Raw genomic sequence first — 22,690 nt, 5'->3', positions numbered from 1 at the left:
TACTCACGGATGTATGGACAACTATCTCACGGCTACTTTGATAATTGGGATCAGGCAAGTTGAAGGAGCGTCTATTTTCTTTGATTTCTGAGCAGATTCATGGATGTTTATTAGACATGGCCATTACAGAAAATGACATTGTCGGGAAGTACAAGTCACACCGAATCTAAAAACATTTGTATCATGACTGTGTGTTAGGATCTGAGTTTATGAGCAAAATAAACTATATCTAACTAGTTCCAACACCGTCATGCAGCCGTTCCTTTCACCTCACGCAGTATCTTCTCCGTGCCACCCCAACTCTAACGTCCAGAAATAATCAAAATAGTTTGTGTCAATCAACATGAAAATTTGGATCAAGGAATCCGTAATTTCATTCCAGCGTACTATCAGTTACACATTTGGGCATAGCATAAACAATCATCCAACAATCATCCCATGCCAGATAACAATGCAGCACATACCAAGTCACTCAGGGACGATAAAAGAACCTGGAGAGTGTTGCACTTGTGTTCAACTATGCCAAATAAAAAGAACAACCGTACAACTATTTCAATCGGTGCCAGCTAGAAACAAACTGTTTTATTATTATGAAAACAGCAGGAGCCGTGATAGTGCAGCCAGATACAGACACAAATACAATTCAACTTGTTTTCATGCATTTAATACAGTGCCTTCTATTTTTGTTTAAATCAGAAGTGCTAGTTACAGAAAGTGAAACTGGAGGAAGGTCACCTTGGTGTCTTCTAACATCGACGCAGACATCAGACTCAGGAGAAAGCATTGAAAGCCAGACTAGTTGTTGAAAGGTCAAGAGTCTGCAAAGAGGTCCGACGGGGCCAAACCCTCTTCTTTCTCTACACTAAACCTCTTCTCCTCTCCCATAATGCCCACCCCTATCCCATAAGTCGTCCTATCATTGCCGTGACACTCAACTGACCCTTTGACTCCCAAGCTCTGACACACAGGTTGGGTTCGCATATCTCCAATTTTCCCAGCTGAATTCTCCACTGTGGACTCCTGCCAAACGCCTCCCGATTAACCTTGACAAGACTGAGCTGCTGTTCTCCTCTCAGAAAATCCTGCCCTTAACAAGAGATGTCAATCACAGTGACACAGGCGCAGGCTCAGTCGCGCCCAGTCCTGCGACGTTCGGTCTCGTTTCAGACAAGCACAGCTGCTACTGCAGATTTGCTCTGTGTTAAATCTGCTGACTCAGACACAGTTGCTTGTAAAAAAACAACACCCTTTGCCTCCCATCTGGACTGCTGCAGCGCCGATCTGACTGAGCAACCTGACAATATGTGCAACAACACAATATTTGGGCTATTGTTTTTCCCAGATGTGTTATCCAGATGCCATCATCAACATCACATTCAGCATCTCAAACTCTTTGAGACCGGATTTATTTTCTTAAAATATGCTATCAAATGATATTATAAAACATCTGTGCGCATTTACCTTCATAGTGTTTGCCAGACAGTTCATCCCGTTTTCTTTTATTCTCTAACTAACCTGATAATAAGGGGGGAAATAACTTTCAGAATAGGTCAACATTTTGGAAAATGGACTGTAATTGCTTTCTTGCCAATAGTGAGATGAGAGGATCAATAGCAATCTCTAATACCTGAACGGTTCATACGAAGCTCCGGCCGGCAGCTGGTTTGATTAGTTTAGCATAAAGACTGCAATAACATTTAGGTCTGTGCTGGGTTAGATGTGCTTTTAACAACACATCTAATACGGTCGTATTTACATTATGTATCTTGTATAAACTGTGAATGAACAGAAATCACAAAAGTGTCTATGTACTGTGAGGTGGAATTTGTGGAACATCCAAAAACATAAGAATTCACCATGACATGGGAAGAAGAAGAAGCAGCAGCAGGCTCAGGGAAACTGACTCCTCTACGCTATATGAAAGTTTAATGGAAACTGCCCCGAACACCTACTTAGTTCTCACTAAATTTTTGCCCTTATGTGTTGCAAAATGTAAATAATATATCACTGTTCAGATCATCATTCCCATGACATGTATTGCATACACAAGTTTTCTCAGTGTACTTAGAAAATAAAGCAAAACAAGCATACTTTACTATATTATCACTACTACTTCTACTCATTAGTCAGTGTGTACAGTGTTGTATGTGTTGGTATATGTTTTGGGAAAATTGGGACGAATAATTTAGTGACCATATACTGTATATCAGGTGTCTGTTGCTTCAGTGCATCCTTACTGTTTCCATGTGGGTGTAGCTGAGTGTGTGCATGTGTCTCAAATTCTTTATGCCCCACAGTGATTTAAAAGTGATCTACAGCAAAGGGGCAGAACCTGAAGCTGGAATGATGCGACACACACACACACACACACACACACACACACACACACACACACACACACACACACACACACACACACACACACACACACACACACACACACACACACACACACACACACACACACACACACACACACACACACACACACACACACACACACACACAGCACTACTCTCTCACACAGAGCCCCTGCGATGTGATCAGACTGTCAACGCAGCGGCACATAGTGTCTATTCAGTGACAGGCTGGTGGTGGGGAGCAGTGTGGACCCGGACGACAAAGATGACGGATAATTGAGACAAAACACACTGAGTGTAAGATGATTTCACATGAGCGGTAAGCTCAGACTTTTCTTTATCTGCGTCCCGGAGTTGTCCTCGCTCTCTCCCATTCAGTGCTTTGCTATTTCACTTTTTTTTTTTTCCTTTGAGGCCCATCTCAATGACAACTGAAAGAGCATTCTCTCTCTCCCCTCGTTAACCGAGGAGTGCATCAGTCCTAATAAGAAAGCTTTTATACGGTTAATTAAGAGACACTGTAATGCAGTATGTAATGCTCAATTTACTCTATCTCATTCTCCCCTTCGTCCTCTTTAATTTCATTCTGAATCAATCTGTCCGGCTCTCTTTTTTCCCCCCTCTTATGTGGACTTTTCTACATCAAAGCCTGCTGCTGCTCCTACGACCGTCCGATCTGCTCACGCCCGCTCCATTTTGAGTCTTTCCAATAGTTTCCCTTTTTTTTCCACCGAACTCTCTGATCGGCCATTTCTTTTAATTCTCGGCCTTGATGTTGCTAATTCGGGGCAGAGGAGAGGCGAGAAACGGGTGAGGGCAGATGAAGGGAAAGAAAGGAGCCGATTGGGAGAGATTTTCAGATGAGAAAACTAGAGCAGCATTCATCATAACACAAATATGGGTGAGGACTTGCCAGTGAAGCTAACGTAAACATAAAGGGACTATAGTGTGGCGTGGAAAAGGGAAACTGGGAAAATATATCCATATCAGGAAAGTGTTGAAGAGAAAGGAACCAAGAGCAAAGAATTAGAGGCGTGGACGTCGGGAGAAGGAAACAAACACTAAAAAGAGGAAGGGCGCTGAGGTTGCCATTTTAAAGGTCCACAGGTTTGCACATTAATTAAAAGTTATCCACTGATGAATTGCCCCGTAATGAATTGTTTCCCTTACCATAAAAACGGTGTATCCCAGAGGGATTGAGGTAGGCCACTAAATCTGTCATCCGTGTTTTTCATGCTCTCTGCCTCTGACAGTAATGAGCCAGGCCAGTATGATTGGCTGTTCAGCAGCTGATTAAAAGTAGTTTCTCCTAATTCAAGGATTTACTTTGACATTTTCCTACACTGGAAAACCAAATGGCTTCATAACAGCGATGAAAGTAATAACCTCTTTTACTTCGGCAATTCATCTCGCTGTTGTTGTTTTAATTAAGAAGCGAATCGTTTCATGTTTAAAATGATTTTTTCTAGTTGTGTAAAATCCCCCCGTCACAGGTTCACGGGAACAAGGCGAGGTCGCAGATTATATTTCTATGTTAGGAATGTACAACCGCGTGAGTGTTTGCTGAGAGTGATGACCCGAGTCTGCGGCTTCTCTCTGCTTTGCGGAGCTTTGTAGTGAACTTTACCTGCTCCCATAGCATCATCTCGCAGCAGGCTGTTCCAGTCTGCTGGTGAATACAGAGGAGCAGGTAGCAGCCAAAAACAGAGGAACAGATGAAACATGATGAATGACAATGTTGCTCCACAACTACTTCACGAGCAATGAATGTATTGTGTTGTGCAACTGTATCATCCCTTCAGGGGACAACGAAACTAACTGAATAACTCTTTGATACATTCACTGTATCATCTCAAAAGGTTGTATTCACAACTTTATTTCACTGTCCCCAAATAACCCCCCAAAAAAGCAGTTACTGCTGTTATTGTTGGTCATACACTTAAAAAATGTAATATATGAAAACCTGTTCAATTGTCCTACACTGACACTGATACGTCTAGTAAAACGACAATCAAAAATAAGTTGACATCACCTGACTCCTTGATTTAAATACAATATCCATTTATGTTAGTTTTTTTTACCATGAAACTTTAAATATTAACTGCCTTGGCTTCACCATCATTATGTAACTCATAATAGAAGGCCAAGGTTTCTGCTTAATGCAAAGATTTGACAGGCCGTGTGGGAACAAGCTCTCCATCTATGTAGAGGGAGGGCCAACGGTGAATCGCTGATTCAAATTGCTGCTGTTATTTTGGATAAAACCATTACAACTCCGGGTATTGCTATTATTATTGTCCTTATAACAGTCGGCCTGGCAGTGTTTAAATACAACAATTGTGCAACTGTCCTTGGTCTCTCTCTCTCTCTTCTCTCTCTCCAACTCTTTGTCCTCTCTGCCCCATTTCTCTCCTTTCAACCAAACCAGTTGAGGCAGATGGCCGCCCACCCTGAGTCTGGTTGTGCCACAGGTTTCTTCCTGTTAAAAGGGGTTGGGTTTTTTTCTTCCTCCACCGTCCCCACAATGAGCAAGCGTTTGCCGATTGTGGGAACCGTAGGGTTTCTCACCATATGAAATGTATGCTGTCGGCCTTTAGATAATTATGTTGTATTATGCAGTTGAATTGAACTGAATTGATGCAAAAATAGCAGGTGCCATTATGAGGCCAAAAAATGCCAACTATAAGACATAGAACATATGTCTTTGTCTCATAGAGCCTTCGTGCATGTTGTTGCAGAGAAAAACACAATGAAATTGGGTTTTTTCTTCTTCCAACAATAAAAACTTAGATAATAAAAAAACTTCTGGCACAAGTCAAACAATGGCTTTTCTCACTTAATGAAGAGGTACATTTTCTTTCAAAAAGGTGGCAGATTAATCTTCTAACAGCTAATAGATCAATCAACCGTTCTTTATAATGTCTTTGCCAGAGCAGGGAGATCTCCTGAGACGTCTTTTTTTTCCCTTCACAGACTTTGAATGCAACTTGAATTTAAAGTCAAGTCACAGAATTACTTAGGTAAGCAGCGTTCATCTTGCGTTCACAGCATCTTAGCTCCGTCTTGAAGAAGGCCCCTGTCATGCAAACACGTGATTTGATACAGCCTCACCATTCGTCAGCATAGACATATCTCGTTATTAGAGGCATATTCACAAATGCACAAAGCAGGACAATCATGCATATTGCAAACGTGTGCGCGCGAGAGCCGCATAGATGCCGTTATACATTATACGACGCGGAGAGGGAGACAAATTGCAGAGTTGTAGGCCGAAATGGTTCATGGCCTTGGCTGAGTCTGATAAATTCTGCCCACTGAGCTCCACTAATCACCGCAGCCTGTCACAGGCACGGCCCTCCTTCCCCAGAGAGCCGCCGGTCGCGCTCCCGCTCTCAGGCCAGCCGCCGGCTGACCCCACATAACACATACTTACGGACACACCCATGCAGGCCCCTTCTGACACAGGAGCGCACACACACGCTCAAACGTGCGCTCTTCATGCATGGATTCACTGATTGTGAAAAGAATCGCGAGTTTCAACTGCTTCTCTTGCTGGTAACAGGGAAGAAAAGAATTTAAAAAAATCTGGCCCTTGTGTTTTATGTGACTTGCATGAAGCCATAAACTGCAGACTACAGCACAAAAATCTCCATATATATCACTCTTAATTGTTTCTCTGGTTCGACCCCCGTTTCCTACATACACATAAACACACTCGGTGCACTCGTTTGTAAGCTGTATCAGTGTAATTGGTGCAATGACTGGGAATAAACAGGCAATTTAAGTGCTGGACACCTCACTGCTCTCTCTCTCTCTCTCTTTTATCTCTCCACCCCTCTCTCACCCACCCACCTCCATGATTCCTCTTTGTCCGCTCTCTCACACACACACACACACACACACACACACACACACACACACACACACACACACACACACACACACACACACACACACACACACACACACACACACACACACACACACACACACACACACACACACACACACACACACACACACACACACACACACACACACACACACACACACACACACACACTTTGGACTATCTAACAATCAAACAAGGTGGAATATGGGACAAGGTCAACGGGCTGATGGAGAGGAAATTAGGCAGGATAAGAACACAGGGGGACAGAGGGCACGCTGGAAAAAAAAAAGACAGTTTTTTTTCACAGATGACTCATGTCTGGATGGCCTGTGTAGTGACACATTTACAGCTCCATATCACCAACCAAACTACATTTTTAATCGTTTTCTTGCAGCTCTGAGCACACACACATTTGTGCCGTTCAGAAGGCAGCTGCATCCCGGAGGAGGTGCAGTGCAGCGAGCACTTTCACCTTTCACCGAAGCGTTTCCTCTAAAAAAAAAAAAAAGAAAGTCTTCCCCGTTTGGGTGATGGGTCGACCTCCCTCGACCACTCTCGTGCCTGCAGCGAGCTTGGACCAGAAAAGACAGAAATAGCCCCAGGTGATCAAGCCGGCCTTGTCAGTCTGACCGGGCTGCTACAGGGAGCAACAGATTTTATCTTTCGAACGCCGCCTCACATGTGAATTCACACCGTTCCTCTGTATCAGTACACTGCGTCTTCAAGCTGACCCGTAACAGCAATAATTATTGAAAAGCTACATATCAAAAGTGTGTAGTCGCTTGTCTTTTTCCTGCACGTTTGTGTAACCCACTTGGTCCCTTTTGCATCAGTAGGGGAACTGCCATGCTGCATGAATATTAAAAAGGCTGCAGCCAATTGTGTATGCTACAGAGTTAATAATAAATGAGGTCTAATAATTTAACAGGTCTGCATGTTGACATGTCCCATGGGTTGCCATACTGTCTTGTACAAGAGGTTATATGAAATGAGAGTGAAGCATAGAATGATACAGCAGAAACTGACACATGGAGGAAGGGGAGTTACGGTTTCCTCCTCCTCTCAAGGCTCGTCCGACATCGGAGGAAGATCAGTGATCCGCTTTGGTCATTGTTTCATTCACTAGGCTTTGTACTGTACGTAGTGAGTTCTTGACAGGGCCAGTGTAGACTCATAATCTACAGAGTGGACACTGCCAGTCAACTGCAGCTACAGTGACTTAATCTCTAAAAATCCACATTTTGCCCCCATGAGGCCTCCTGGCAGGTCAAGCATTTTTTTCTTTATCCCTACCATTAAACCTGTTGGCCTCCATAACCATCATTAGGGTTCTGCAGGGACCAAAAAGCTCTCTCTCTCATGATGACCCTTGACCCTCCCAGCACTGCTGCTCAGGCGTATTTTCAGGACTGATGACATTTGCTCTGAGAAAAAATATATTTTTTATCCTTCAAACTGTATGTCCTTGACTCGGGGACTAAAGAGCATCTCAACCTTTACTTATGGCCAAACGTCATATTGATTTATTTTTTGTACAGGTCAAATGTCATCATTTATCCTGATTACTCCCTTGGGATTACTCACACCCATACATCACTGTGAGCCAAATCACAGAAATGTTATACTTGCCCAAATAAAGTAAAAATATACCGTGCTGCAATAGTATTACCTGTACAGATATTAATACATAGGGTTAGGGTTAGTACAGTCCCATTATCAACACAGTGAAATGTGCATGTTTTAACAAGTCACTTCAATATTGCAAACCACACTGTAGCGTTTCAGTGACACACGCACGCACACACGCACGCACGCACGCACGTCAGGGGTTAGGCCGAGGTCTGCCTGCCTGCTGCAGTGTTTCCCATTAATTACCTTGACTGTGGCGACCCACCATGGTCCAATTCGTCCCACCTCCGTTTCATTATGATCCAACCATTTTCAGCACTTCTTGTAAGAACATAAGTGATCTCTGCGCCATTGTTTCATCATGGAGCTGTATACCGTTCTCTTTCTTCTCTTTATCTCTCTCCCTCTTTCTCTCTCTGTGTGCACAAATGTATCACTTTCCTCGACAGGCAGAATTCAGCATAACATACAGTAGGTTGATGCAGCTTTCGCCTTGCACGTTCACATGACAACCACACATTTCTCAGCAGGCAGACACTCTGTCCTGTCTTTGCATCTGGTGCACATGATAGTGTCCTGCGTGCATGTTCACAGGGAGGGCATTATTACTGTATCAAAATGTTAGCACTGGCTGATTGGGGTACAAACAACGTGCACGAAGGGTTTGCATCGCCACTGTGAGGCTTTTTAATTAGCTCTGTTTTGGTCAGTGTGTATAAATCAAGTCAGAAGCGGGGACATATTCTAAAAGACTTCTATAGAAACAGACTTCTTCTAGGCACTTGGCTTCACTTTCCGGACCCGCTGACTACGTCTATTTTTATAAATAGTCTATGGTTTCCACATAGGCATTTGGCTCAAAGCATTGCCGTGTCTCCATACAGCAATGCTTTATGAGCAACTTGCATGGCTGTAGATTCTTAATCTTGTTAAATTATATGGAAATCTAGGCAGGCTGCATAATTAATAGTCAGGGGTTTTATTTTTTTGTAAATTGTAGGCACAAAAATCTAAAGTGAAACGATCCCTACTGGACTATTGCTTTCTCTCACTACCCTTGTTTCTAAATGGGTCTCTCAACAATCCTTTCTTTATTCCGTTCTATTCCACTGAAATCTCACCTTTCTCTCTCACTACATTTCTGACATATGATCATTCTCCCTTGGAAGACTTCCCTCCTTGATGGCAGCATTATATCTGCTAGCTCCAAACAAACCCCCACTCACACAACAATGCACACGGGCGAACACACACTGTCCTTACACACGGACATACACACTGCGTAGGCTCTCTGCAGTGCCTCTACCTCATTGACCACAGTGTAATACTTCATTAGCTATATAGCGTATTTTACCATTCTGAGTGAGATCAGCTCCCTTTGTCTCCGTTGAGCCTCTGAAACACTTACTGCCATAAACTTCCTCTCTAGTCACAAAGCCAATAACCTCAATGTCACGACATTTTATGTTTTCCTGGCATTTTTTTATACCCGCAATTCATTCCTCTGTTCTCAGAAAGGGTGTGTGCTGGAAATAATCCATATGACTGATAGTGAGTCTGACACAGAAAAATGCAGTACTGTAAAAATACAAATGAAGGACTCCCAGAGGGGTCAAGCGCTCATGTTTTATTAGGAAGAAAAAAATAGGGAAACAAGATACTTGTATAAAAAGGGGTATGATGCAATTTTCTAAAAAGCTCATAAATCCAAAAACGTATTATACCATGTTTGTATTTTCAACAGCCCTCTTCTGTTATATTAAACACAGTATTAACAATCAAACTGCTTGAGGCGGTTGCATAAAGGGCAGTCGTTTGTCTTTCTGCACGCAGGAAAGTTAAAAAATTCACGAGGCAATTCTGGGCCAGAGGAACCGGCCAGGAATTTTCGGCGCAATTGATCATCACACATGGTGTTACAAGGCACAAAAGCCTGGCGCTCGGCGGCAGGAAACAAGGAAGGGAATCAGAAAGCAGTGAACCGGTCCATCTGGGCCTCGTGTGTGGGCCGATGGCTGCTGCACCCTGACAGGACGTCCACGCTGCGAGCGGCTGACGCGTTGCTGAAGTCTGACATACTGTGTGGGTGGTGATTGCTCTGATTGCTTCTGTGTTCTAGTCTCGAGCAGATATAGAAATTAAATCAGGAAAATTATTGATGCTCCCCCCTTTCTCCTTACCATAGTAATTACCATAGCTGACTGCACACAAGCACTACATTGGAGGCATTAAACTCGCAAGAAAAAATAAAGCTGTGGGCAGGAAATGATTCTATGTGAAGCTTGTGTGAAAATGATGTGATAGGTCCTACAGGCAAAGGTGTTTACTACATAGCTATATGTATATTTTGACATACCAAATTGTGTACATATTGTATAAATTGTACGTACAATACTTTTTCAAATTGCCACATTTGTTCCACTGCTCTTCAATGTATCCACCCACTGTCCTATACAACATATCTACTGTAAATTACCTCATGCTACTGTTGCACACCAGAGTTACAGTATACAGATTTGCACTTCTGCTCTCTCAAAAGACTCTTGTTCTATTTTACCTCGACATCCAGCATCTCAACCTCACTTTTTTTCATTTCGCGTCTTATTTGACCTTTTTCAGCGCAAATGTCACTACACGTAAACAGTGCGAGCTTCTGGTCGGCCTCCATTTTCTATTTGGTTCGAGAACACATGAGAATTGGTGGGTGTTACAGGGTTCGTGTACCGGCCCAAACTCATCTCTCTCTCACCCCATTATGCTCCTTTTCTAACTTATAGGTTGTTTAACTTATAGCCCCTGAAAAGCTGGATTCAAATCTGACGTAACTTCTCTATAACGCGAAACGTCCACGACAACATAGGCAACAACCAAAAGTGATCTTTGGGCGTTATTTATTAAGAGTTTGACACTCGAGAACTCAAAAGCTAATCCGCTTCATCAGGACTCTGTGTGTGTCTGAGTGTGGGCGGCAGATTATAATTGACAGCAACAAAAGAATCCACCAACATTTGCTAAGAACAGTTGCTGAATCCTGATTGGTGCACAGCAATTACTGACCCCCGCCCACTTGAAACTAGTAGGAGAAAAAAAATGTAATCTCAAAAAATGTAATAACCAAAACTGTCATAACCTTTTCAGAAAATCCTGCATTGATGTAGGATTCCTTCTCGACAGTGAAAAGCTAAATGACAAAATAGGCCTTTAATGTTCCTATGTTCTGGGTGACAAATCAGAGTGACAGTAACTTTTTCCCTTTTGGGATACTGAATAGAAGGCTGAAAATTAAAGAGCAGAAAGGAGAAATGACACAAAGCAACAAATGACTCCAGCTGGACTCGGCAGGGGACGATGGAATTACATGGTCAGGACCCCTGACAGGTCGTGATGAATACCCAGCAGTTCTGCAAAAATGAACTAGCTTTAGAAAATTGAGACTGTAACCAGCTTCTCATCCATTTCCACACACAGCTCATAGATTGACTCACAAAAGTATGTAAACCAGTTTGACTGTTTGACCGAACGCTCACTTTCCATTTATGTGTTTTTTTTTTGTCGTTTCTCTTTCCATTCTGGATTGGATTCCATTCGAGTCTCTGCGCAGTTTCGGGGCAGCACCTTGCTTGCGATCCTGAGCCTTCTGTGATGGTTTGTGAATTATTAATTTAAACATGATTGACCGCGGGATTGAACTACGGGTCTGCTTGATCAGTGGGCTTGTAAAAAGCAGTCCCAATGACCACTGAAACCTAAGTGTGACTTAAATGACCAGAGGGCGAGGCAGCCTCAGCAGGCCGACGTGCTCAGTCAGTGCAGGCTAGAAATACATCATGTGTACATCACAGATGGTACACACCCTCCCGATTCTTACTTTGGATGTATAGAACCACAAACCGTGTGGCGGACGTTAGATGAGGGGCCACAAAAATGGAATAAAAAAAATGGATGGCCGACATCTGACCAAAAGCATGTTATGCCAGTATCTATAAGAGGTGTAGAAGAAGCAGACACAACAGGCTTTTTTGTTTCTACTGCAAAATATGTGTAATCTGTCACTGAAAAGGAAATTGAGTCTCAACTTGCAATTATTTTCATGATCAATTCATCTACAGATTTTTTTTCTTAATTAACATGTTGAGTGTTTAGTCGATAAAATGTCAGCAAGTTGTGAAAACGGTGCACACAGCAATCTCTTTCAAACGAGGATGTCTTCGACTGACGGATTCTGTCCGACAAATTGGTTGGAGAGCAAGAAAAACTGAATTTGAAATTTGAACTGCTCAAACTGCTGGAGGCATTTTGCTTGAAAAAAATTCCCCTTTACTATAAAGTCAGTCCTCAAAATATATATGTGGATTAATGGAAAAGCTGTAGTTCTAAAACAGACCTGTGCCAACAACCACCACGATTCATCCCTTTTACGTGTCATGAGGCAGTTTATCAGATTTCCAGCCGAATGCAACGACACGTCATCTGTAGAATAAAGGCTCAAGGTGGCCGCCCTGTTTGTTTCGCCCATTAAACCAACGTGTCAGCTAATGGTAGAAAAATCTGTGTTACTCGACTGTAACGTAACAGCTAATGGCAGAGACGACAGTCACACAGACGTCAGCTACATAGAAAAATGTCTGCGAGCTGCTTCAGCTGGTTTTGTCTCGGGCTCTGAATCTGTCTCCGTGCGTCTCCTCCATCACAGCAAAACAACAAATCTCTGTATCCCTGATTTTTTCATTACTGCATGTCTCGCTGTATCCCTCAAGTTTCTAGGCTGAGCCTCGTGTTTTGTCTGTTTCTTTTTTTTCTCCTCTTGCATGAAGTGCTGGACATGTCCTCCCTGTGTACTAGAGTAATCCCAGATTACACATGGATATTCACATGGATGTGTTTGTGTGCACAGTATATGCAGCAAATCATTTCGTTTGCTCTCTTGGCTATGTTTTATGTAATCTCATGTACTGTAATGTCCTCTATGCAACCACTGACCCCATGAACCCCACCGTAAATTGTTCAGCAAAAATTCAGCAATCCAGCCTCCACTAATCACACTAATCAGATCTTGGGAGTTCCATTGCTGCCGTTCAGTCTGCATCAACGAGAGACCCTGACACAAATGTCACATTCCATTTAGGATGGAGGAATGAAATTTGAAAACAAAAAAAAACTGTCTGCCGTGGGGAATTCTTGAAAATGAAAAAAAAAAAAAAAAGATCTAAAGGAATAATCTTGGTAAGTGCTGCTCCCTGTTTTCAACACACGCATATTAAAGACTCAGTATCAGCTGGGCTGTGCTGCATATGTAGCGTGAAGCCGAACATTAATAAACGTCCGAGAGTGTTTCGCACATGGGGGGGGAGCGGTAGGCACGCGCTGTTTGTAAAATAACAGGCGATGTTTGGATACTGCAGTCATTACAGGGAATGTCTTCCTTTTGCCGGGTGCTGCAAAGCTCCTGAATTTAAAGGCTTTGCACCCGTCGCTTTTCTTAGGAAAAAGATAAAGGGATGGGAAAAATAAGCCACACAAGCAACAAAGTGGGCTGTAATTATTGTTTCAGCCGGAACAAAAAATAAAAAAGAAGACAACCAAGGAGCATAAAAACAAACATCTTCATCAAAGTATGTTAAAAAAATATAGTGAATAGATTTTCATGTTATTTTCATTTTTATACTTTCACTCAATTCTCCTCGACGTCGTCATTTTCAATGGCTCGTTTTACAGCAACTGCCTGCGTGGCCATGTGCCTTCGTCTACAGGCCTTGTGTGTGAACGCACTGTTGCATGTTGTAATGACCACAACGCTCTGTGGGCAGCAGGGAGTGTCATGTGTGCTGCATGTGTCTGAGCTACAGTACCCCCCTTTAGAAAAAAGAGGAGCAATGGGAGATATAGGGCTGCAGCACGCAAGGATCAGTCACGTGCAAATATGTTTTTTTCTCAAGTCAGTTGGCAAAAAATCGGCACTCGGGTTGGCAATGCCCAATGTACCCTACTGGCTGCCAGCTGTCACTCAGGAAGACAGAGAGATGGAGGATAGAGAACGAGGGGGGGGCTGTTAAAGGGAGTGGTGATGATGTGAGGACACAAGCCCAGAGGCTTTCGTTCTCTCTTGTTTCTCATTTGTCTCTCTGATGATAACAAAAAAAACAACAACATGGCAGCTGGAAAGAAGAGAGGGTGACATCAGAGAGGGGGAAAAAAACAATGCTGAAGGAAAAAGGAGGCGGCGGTGAGTGTGATACGGAAGACAAATGTGACTGGCCATTTTTCATGTTGATGAAAAATTTTCCAAATATGCCACAACACAGTGATTCTTAATGCATTAGTTCCAAATGAGTCCTCCCCAGGGTCAACCACGACGCTAACCATATAAGAAAATGTGGTATTTAATGCGTACTTTGAATTGCTTTGTTTGCAGAGCAGTACGGTTTTAACCCACAGCCTGTTGCAGTATTCATTACAGTGCTCCTTAAACTAATTAGGACTGACTGGGGGAAAATAAATCTCCTCCGCACAAAGAGAAGCTCCTCATATGAAGAAAAATGCACGTTTTAGCCTGAACAATAAAACAGATCCTTTTCAGGCTTGGTTTTGTTGTTTTTCCCTCTAATTACTTGGGCACAGGCGCCAGATTATTATGCCGGTGAAAAAGAAAAAGGAAGAAAAACAGGTTTTAAGATTGGATAAAAAACTAAACCATCAATATGGGTGAAAAATGCAGGTGAGTGGTGCGACGTCTGGCAATGCACTCCTGTAAAGTGCACATGCTGCAGGTTGTGGGTTTGTGAATGAGTAAATGGATTTTAAGAGATTTTTCCATTACAAGTAAAGCTACAAATAATATAATAATCAGCAGAAAAATGAATGCTGTGGTAGAAAAAGCTTTGTTTTCACAACAGATGACTGCTGTGATCCCCTAATGGAACACGCTGACAGAAATCTGATGTCATGACTGCACAGAGACACTTTCTGCTTAGTAACTGTCAGAAAAGGAAAAGTTTCAGCAGCACGTGCACAGAGGTTTGGGTTGAAAACACTGAACATCAGCACATACTCTACTGTACATTGGATCTGACATGATGTCACTTAATATTCTTTTCTGTGCTGCAGCAGGTTTACAGATTAAAAGATTCCACGGAGCCTTTTATGTTACACAACTGAGACATGCGGATACTCTCTCATATTCCACCTCAAGGGAAATATCAATATTTAATTCCTTCGGCCCGTACACTAGTTTACAGTTGGGCAGTTGCCTCTTGGCTGATTCTGACAATGTTTGAATTGTGTGTGTGTGTGTGTGTGTGTGTGTGTGTGTGTGCGTGCGTGCGTGCGTGCGTGCGTGCGTGCGTGCGTGCGTGCGTGCGTGCGTGCGTATACAGTATGTTGTCTGACACAGCTCTATTACTAATAAAATAAACCTAAACATGAACGCTCAGGCTTTCCATTCGACACTGATTTGTGTGATTTACGGAGTACGGGGATCAGTAAATCATTAGAGGACACGTTCATGGACATCAGCTGGATTTAAACGCTTTAGTGTCTACAAATGTCAATACTGTTGGGCCTAAGGAAGCTCCCTGCATGTCTCATTTACAACCTCGTCATAATGAAGGTTAGCCACCATTAACTGCCTGCCGCTTTGTATTTTACATTTGAAAGGTCTCTACTTTTCTTTTTTAATTAGAAATCACTATTGTGATGTTTAAAATCCTTCATGCAAATTGTTATTATCAGCATGGAAGCCTCACTTTGGGCCCAAAACCCAGCAAGTTCTATGAGGGTAACACAACATGAACAATACAAATGCACCCAGCATGCCCGGTTATAGATTTAAATAAACCTCCATTAGCATTATCAAAGAGTCACATAGTAGTAAAAGCAAATGCATATTGTTAAAAAGTAACTGGCGTGCATTCAATTGACCCAGGGTCCAATGGGGTGAAAACAATTGTCTTGTAATATAAAAAGAAAGAAATATTGGGGGGGATGCAGGGAGTGCTCAGTTTGACCAATCAGAACTTAGATGTGGTGATGTCGTCAATATTGTAAGTATCATCTCTGTCAGCAACATTGTGGATTTTATGATAAAAAAAGGATTTTAGTAGCAAATAAACATTATTTAATTAAGCCATATAAATCACACACACATATGGGAACTGTGTAAAGTTTGTGAAAACTACAATCGCTGAGTTACTGATGAGCACAAGAAGTGTGACTATTGCCTGTGGTAAAGTAACACAGGCTCCTCAGAGACAGACAAACTGTGATTTTATTCCGGCTCGGTACACTCTCACGAGCAGCTTCCAGCTATTGTTGTCTGTTCCCCGAACTATTGTTATTCAGCATTCAATTTGGGAAACTCCAGGAAACCACTTTACAAAAGGCAAGGCCATGATATTGAACAATGGCAGTTCGGCGATGACCCCCACACTCTCCCACAGCTCCGGCTGTATCTCTGCACAGAGCTTTAATCTGCGGATGAACTGGTCGTCCTGCACATGCACAGCCCAAGCGAAGCAATCCTGTTACTCCAACAGCGTTTGGAAAAATGGGCTTCCTGGTTTTTCAAAAGACCGAGGCATCAGGAAGTTTAATTTCTGTCAAGATGGCAGATACCCAAAGTAGTCAAAAAGACAAAAAAATAAATAATGAATGCAGGAAGCTGAGTTTCTGGTTGTATCAGCATCACAGCTGATGAAATCAGGGAAAGATATGCACGGCACACACAGCAAGACTTGGAGCATCGCAGGGCAGGGAGAGCAGCTCCTGCCCGCTTGTTTTTAGCGATATCATGAAATTGTCGGTCCCTCATCATTGAACCTGCTCTGGCTTCGATTCACTCTTAGAATATGCGTTTTAAACCTTGTTTTTACCCTATTTACAGTACAGAAGCCCCATAATCTGATGGGCTGAGTGTCTCTGCGCCGGCTGTTAGAGAGACGGGAGGTTACAAAGCCGGATGGTTAGTGCCTCTCAAATGTTTTGTCAGACGCAACGCCCACAGACCCGTCAGATGAAGTGACCCTTCACACACATTAAGCTCGGCCGAAGCAACTCCGACAGAGGCCCAATGCCAGTCGCGCCACCACCCAAGCGCCGACCCGCTCCAACGCCACCATCGCTCTCCACAAGGGGCTGGAGAAACAGCTGACCTATCTGACGTCGAACAATCTGACTTCAATTTAAAAGTGATGGCAGTGATTTTCTTATCTCTGCTTGACTTCATTGTATTTTGATTTTCGGAAGCAAAACCGGTGAAATGCCATATTTTAACACCCATTTCAAGCATAACAGCAACCAAATGCAGGGTTGCAGAAATACTTTATTGTTTATTATTTAAAAATATGACCAAACCTGCTGTTACGTCCCCCAAAACTCAGTGAACGAGGCAAATGTATTTCTGGTGATTAATAGAGATTCATAAGTACATCATATTTCGTGATCCTTTTCAATCAACACTCCAACAATCAGCAGCAATTAAAGAACAATTGGAAATTGTTTCATGTCCACTTGGATTTCATTTGCCTTGGAAGGGTTCGGCTGCACACGCTAATATCGCCGTGCCCGCTCTGCCAGATAAATAGCACTCGTAAAACTCAGGCGTCTGCTCCGCAGGATTGCAGGAAGTTTACAATAAATGTCTGGATAAATCCCCCGAAAGATGGCGTTGCCAACTCGTCTCCGGTGAAATACACTAATGGCTGCTCAAAATGTCACACACAAAAAAAAAAAGCTGAGGCAATGCCATCATTTTCATGCAAATGAAGTTAATATTCTATTTATTATCAGAATGGAGGAATTAACAGCATGACAAAAAAAAAAACGAGGGAAGATGGATGTTGTGTGAGTGGAGACTGGGCTAAACGAGAGGCAGAGAAACGCATCCTGTCACAGGCCGCCCCTCTCTCGTCTCCCGGCCAGCTGACTATAACACTGATCCAATGAACCTCGGGTTTTGTCAGCGGCAGTTCGACGTGCTGTTTACCCTGCAAACGCACAACTAATTAAGTTGTGGTCATGGCCAAAGATAGAGTCTGTCCAACTCGGCACTGGCCTGCGGCAAGGTCGCCGACACCAAAGGCCACGCAGGTTCCAGAAATCCTTCCCTTCCCTTCTGACGCTTAGAAGAAGAGAAAGGGACTGCGTTTCTCTCCCTAGCTGCAGCAAATGGAAAGTGGTTCAAAAAAGAATTTACCCAATAAATTTCTTAAAAAAAATAGTGTAAGCTCACAGAAAATCTGCAGTAATATGATCTGAAGAAGTTACAATTGTAAGAGCCCTTATATTGTGTTCAGACACTGTCTTACCACTATGACATTGAAAATAACAGTGCGGGATTCTTGAAATGATTTACCTTTGCAACTGACAATGTGAGTAAATATGGACTATAGGTGCTCTCCATCAAAAATGAACCCGGACGTATGTTTATTAGTTGTTTTAATGCTGCTTCAGTGCCCCTGCAGTAGTCTGTTCTGACAGGTTTCCACCTACACCACAGACAAGAGCAAGCCATCAATTTTTCAGCTGTAATGGCAACAATGGCCAGCGAGGAAGGCTGTCATTCCCGTAATGACTGTGCTGCCATGAATATAATGGCTGTGCTGTTATGTTTTATAGACAGGAAGTTCACATATTCCAAAGCGCAAGCGGGGAGTGCCGTAGCTGAGGACAGCTATAGCTTAGCAGGACGGAACCTTCATCATTTCTGTCTTGTTGTGAATAATTGTCGAGTGGCATGATGTGACGGTCTCAGGGAGAACGGAGGCTGCGACGTTGTGGATTTGTAGCCACCTGATTTTTACTTTTGACGTTGTTTCTGTAAACTATTTGATGCAGGATTTATTTCAAAACTTTGCTTTAAATGGTTTCTACATGGATACAGCAATGATCAAGGCAAAATTGCATGGACTGTCAAATGCCACTGACATTAATAAGTCAAATGTCAGTGATAAATATAACCTCGCAATCACAGGCATCAGGAACAAGCGCTAATGATCCGGGACTGTAGCTCATCACTGGCGGCGAGTGTGAGATCTGCCACAGGTTGCCAAGTGAGGAACACTTACAGGAAGCTGGTCATCATTGAAAGTAAGCCCCAAGGTGAAACGCAAAAAAATGACTGCCTATAGATTATCCCACTCATTACGAGGCTTCTCACGAAGTGCATTAATCACCTGAAACAATATACTGGTTTTAAATTCTTTTTTTCTTTAATGCGACAAAGTAATTAACAAGGCTGCTCGGTGCTCGTACATCTATCCCTACTTAGCATCAGAGGCTACACTGAAACATTAACAAAACCAACAGGTCACATCTCCGACAGGGCAGTCAAACGTACTGCGTTTCTCCAAAGAAATCCAAATCTTTCGTGCTGCAAACTAAGGATAACTTCAAATACACCATTAAAAAAAATGCCACGCTGAATGTGTCACTCAAAGACCCTCACACATATACAAACACCATGTGCAATAAGAGCATAAGAGCCTCCTCTGTCTGCAAACGATTATTTTTTTGTGTGTGATATTTGTTATTGCCGCATTGTGCCTGAGCTGGTCATCCAAATTGCAAATCTGAATGGCTCGTATCCCCATTGATGTATCGTGAAGCCATGCAAATCGATTCAGCAACGCTCTGCGGCATTAGCATCACAACTACAATGAAACCAGAAGGATTCTTCTTTTTTTTTTGCAGAGGGGGGTGGGGGGTTATTTATTGATCTATTTTGAAGTGTGTGGGTAAGTCATAAGACGGAGCGATGTAATCAGGCCATTGACCATGGCTTCCGTCACTGCTGCCAGAAGCGGGCCTCGGTGCCAGCGAGTCAGAGGGGAAGCCCATCCAAGAATATCTCGTCCAACTTTCGCAAGATGAACTGCCATCTGTTTGTCTATCGCCTGTGTGCCGTGGGCACAGGTTAGACCAAGCTATTGCGGCGGGCACGTCTCCAGCCTCTGCAGTTGCTAATCCAGTCCTCGTCTTTGATTTGTGTTCACCTCTGCGAGGTGCCCGTCTATGGAGCATCATTCAGACAGGATTATTCAGTGAGCTGCAGTGGAAATGGTGCTGGATTAGGTTCTGCACTTGGGTTGGTCAACAACTGTCTCCCTAAAAATGCTGGCAGGATCCGGGACCAATGCCTGAAATTAGTTTTTTGCGGTCGGTCAATACATTCACGCGCAATGAGCTTGATTTTTGTGGCACGTAACAAGACGCTGTAAAAGTAGTCACTTGGCCTTCCGGTTGCATTATTCCCATTCTCGCATGAGGCAGGCTCTGGAAACATGAGGCATGCTCCCCCCTGCCAACGCGATCCTCGCTTGGCAGGGGGGCAGCCACGACACATTTCTGTTTTTTAACACGTTTACATTCCTGGCAAGCCGCGTCGATTTCGGCTGTTTCACCGATTAATGACAAACTAATGGGCATACACGTGGTGGGAGGCACCGCCGCGGGACTAATAACATGCAGTCACTCTGTCCACAAATCTTTGTCAGATAAAGTCAATGGATGGAGAGCTGCTGCAGGTGGGGGGTGGGGCTTGGATATGAGGGCTATCTGGAACTCACCTGACCAACTTCAGCCTAGAAGCATCACTCAAACCAGAATGGTGGACCAGCTCCAGTCAGCCTCGAAGCCTTTACAGACTCTTATTCACCTACCTGTGACTAAAACGCACAGCTTCACCTTTCCACTAACATGCACAGGGAAAATATGTTGGCAACATTTCAATCGCAAACTATTTTGCTGCTGCAATATACTGTTTTTTTCGCATGACGACCATCGCCAATCCTTTTCTAATTCCCTGCAGCTTTTGTGTCTTCGCCTTTGTTCTAATGTAGCCGCACTGGGCCTTCGAACCAGAGTCCACGCGTTTATGTAACCGCCTGCCAGCCGTTCACCGACTGCAGCCCGCATCCTCCAGCAAGTGCCTCGGCGTCTGCAACGGGTGAACCGTGTTGTTCCAACGGACGGACCCAATTGTTTCCTGAGCCGCGCCACAAACCAAACGCATCATATCTCGCGTGTCCTCGTTGGACAAGGACACGCGATTAAACACCGACGAGGTGATCAAATTAAAAAACATTTTTCTCTGCTGTGCCAGACGAAAAGCACATTGGCAGCGCGTGCATATCAATCAAGGCTCCATCACCTACCGGATGATGCTGCTCTCTCTCTCTCTCTCTCAGCAGAATGTGGCCGCCCCTGTTCGGGTACCGGTTCTCCGCGGTCCCCTCCGGAACCAGGTGTGACCACGGTCTCGTCTTATTGTATTCCCATATGTGGATCGCCGGCGCAATTACGAACGCTCCGATGGATCAGTGAACGGATGGAGAGCCTGTGTGCTCATGTGCTGCCAGCTCCTCTCTCTCTCTCTCTCTCTCTCTCTCTCTGCGAGTGTGTGAGTGTGTGTGTGTCTCCTCTCTGTAACTACTCCCCTCCGCCCGATTATCTCCCCGCTGCGGCACTGGCTACATGTTAATACGGAGGAATCGAACGTGCCCGACTCGCTGCGAACTTGTGCACCTTATAGTGGTAATTAAGCGGCGGACCGGTCCGCGCCTGCTCATCCGTGCGCCTTCGCAAAAAGATGCTGGCTCTCGGCTACATCCGCTGTTTGCACTGAATAAATTGGCCCCGAGACGATGGGGGCTTTATTTATTTTTTGGAAAGAGAGAGCGAGAGAGAGAAATCACCAATCTGACTGCCGGGGCTGGAGTACGCAAGAGGAGGACGGAGGAGAGAAAGAGTGAGGCGTAAAGGATGGAGAGGCTTAAAGGTGGAGGAGGAGGAGGAGGCCAATCACATTTATGAAAGCCTTTCCTCTGTGTCCTTTGGATAACAGTGAGCTGGACTGTGCACATTTTTCCAAATATCTCTCTCTTTCTTTCAGTCTTGAACTTGTGCAAAAAAAAAACGCGCCACCCACACCACTGATGAACTATCTGTGTATCTGGAGAGTTTCAATTATGATCCATCACTGTGACTGAGACCATCAGCAGAAGTATCTGTGCAGCAGCCCTCCGGAAAAAAATCCGACTGTCAGATTGTCTCGTCGTCAGAACGGTGGATGTTTTGTTTGTTGTAATTACATCTCCGCCAAAGCTCAACGCAGCGTGTTGGGGCAGGTCATGATTCAGTCCCACTGTTCTTTGAGCGTTTGCAAAGCGGACGTCAAATTGGCTCGGGCATCTGGTACAGTCCCCAGAGTGATGTGGTTCCACGGTTTGCTGTGGGAGGACTGAGAGCTGTGAATCCCCCCGGTGGGGCCCGAGCTGAGACCAGCTGCTTACATTTCAGCTGTGCATCACAAACCAAATACCAGTGTCAGGCCTGAGAGCTGGTGACGAGGTGTGGCTCGGCTCCAGCCTCTCTTACCCCACCTCCACGTGCACACGTCAGCGGACAAAAATGTGCTGTTTCTACAGTTCCGATGTTGTTTTCACAGCCCTCGATCATAGTCTGTGTAAAAAGCCGTTGGTTTGTGTAGAAAGAGCTACATTTTATACACAGAAGGCAAAAAGTGTAAGGAGAAAATCAGCGGCTCCTGTAATTACAATGCAGAGCATCGTCGTCTGACATTAATGATTCAGCAGGACCTTGACAAATGCAGCTCCCCAGTTTTCTGTGCCATCGCGCACTTCTGTGCCCGCAGTGCATTCCATGTCATTTTTTTGTGCACTCCAAATTTATGTCAGTGTTCCTGCTAGAAAACAATGACCGTAACATCTCAGTGTCACATCTTGGCACACGACTGATAACCTTAGCCCTTTGAAGAGAGGGAAGAAGTGAGTTGGTGTCTGGAGAGAATAGTTGT

The 22,690-nt window shown here is 43.9% G+C and overlaps 1 protein-coding gene across 1 annotated transcript in view; it reads right to left on the bottom strand.

Annotated features, from left to right (window-relative positions):
* Window positions 1–21,239, bottom strand: part of flrt1a (fibronectin leucine rich transmembrane protein 1a) — a 37,399-nt gene extending 16,160 nt beyond the window's left edge. The window contains exon 1 of the mRNA XM_035627117.1: window positions 21,030–21,239. The gene's annotated coding sequence lies outside the window, so the exon portion shown is untranslated. The remainder of the gene's footprint in view (window positions 1–21,029) is intronic.
* Between the last annotated feature and the right edge of the window lie 1,451 nt (window positions 21,240–22,690).

This window comes from Scophthalmus maximus, chromosome 2 (genome assembly GCF_022379125.1).
Source record: "Scophthalmus maximus strain ysfricsl-2021 chromosome 2, ASM2237912v1, whole genome shotgun sequence".
In the NCBI taxonomy this organism is placed as follows: Eukaryota; Metazoa; Chordata; class Actinopteri; order Pleuronectiformes; family Scophthalmidae; genus Scophthalmus; species Scophthalmus maximus.
Note: the sequence above shows the minus strand (reverse complement) of the source record. Positions and strands in the feature narration are given on the sequence as shown.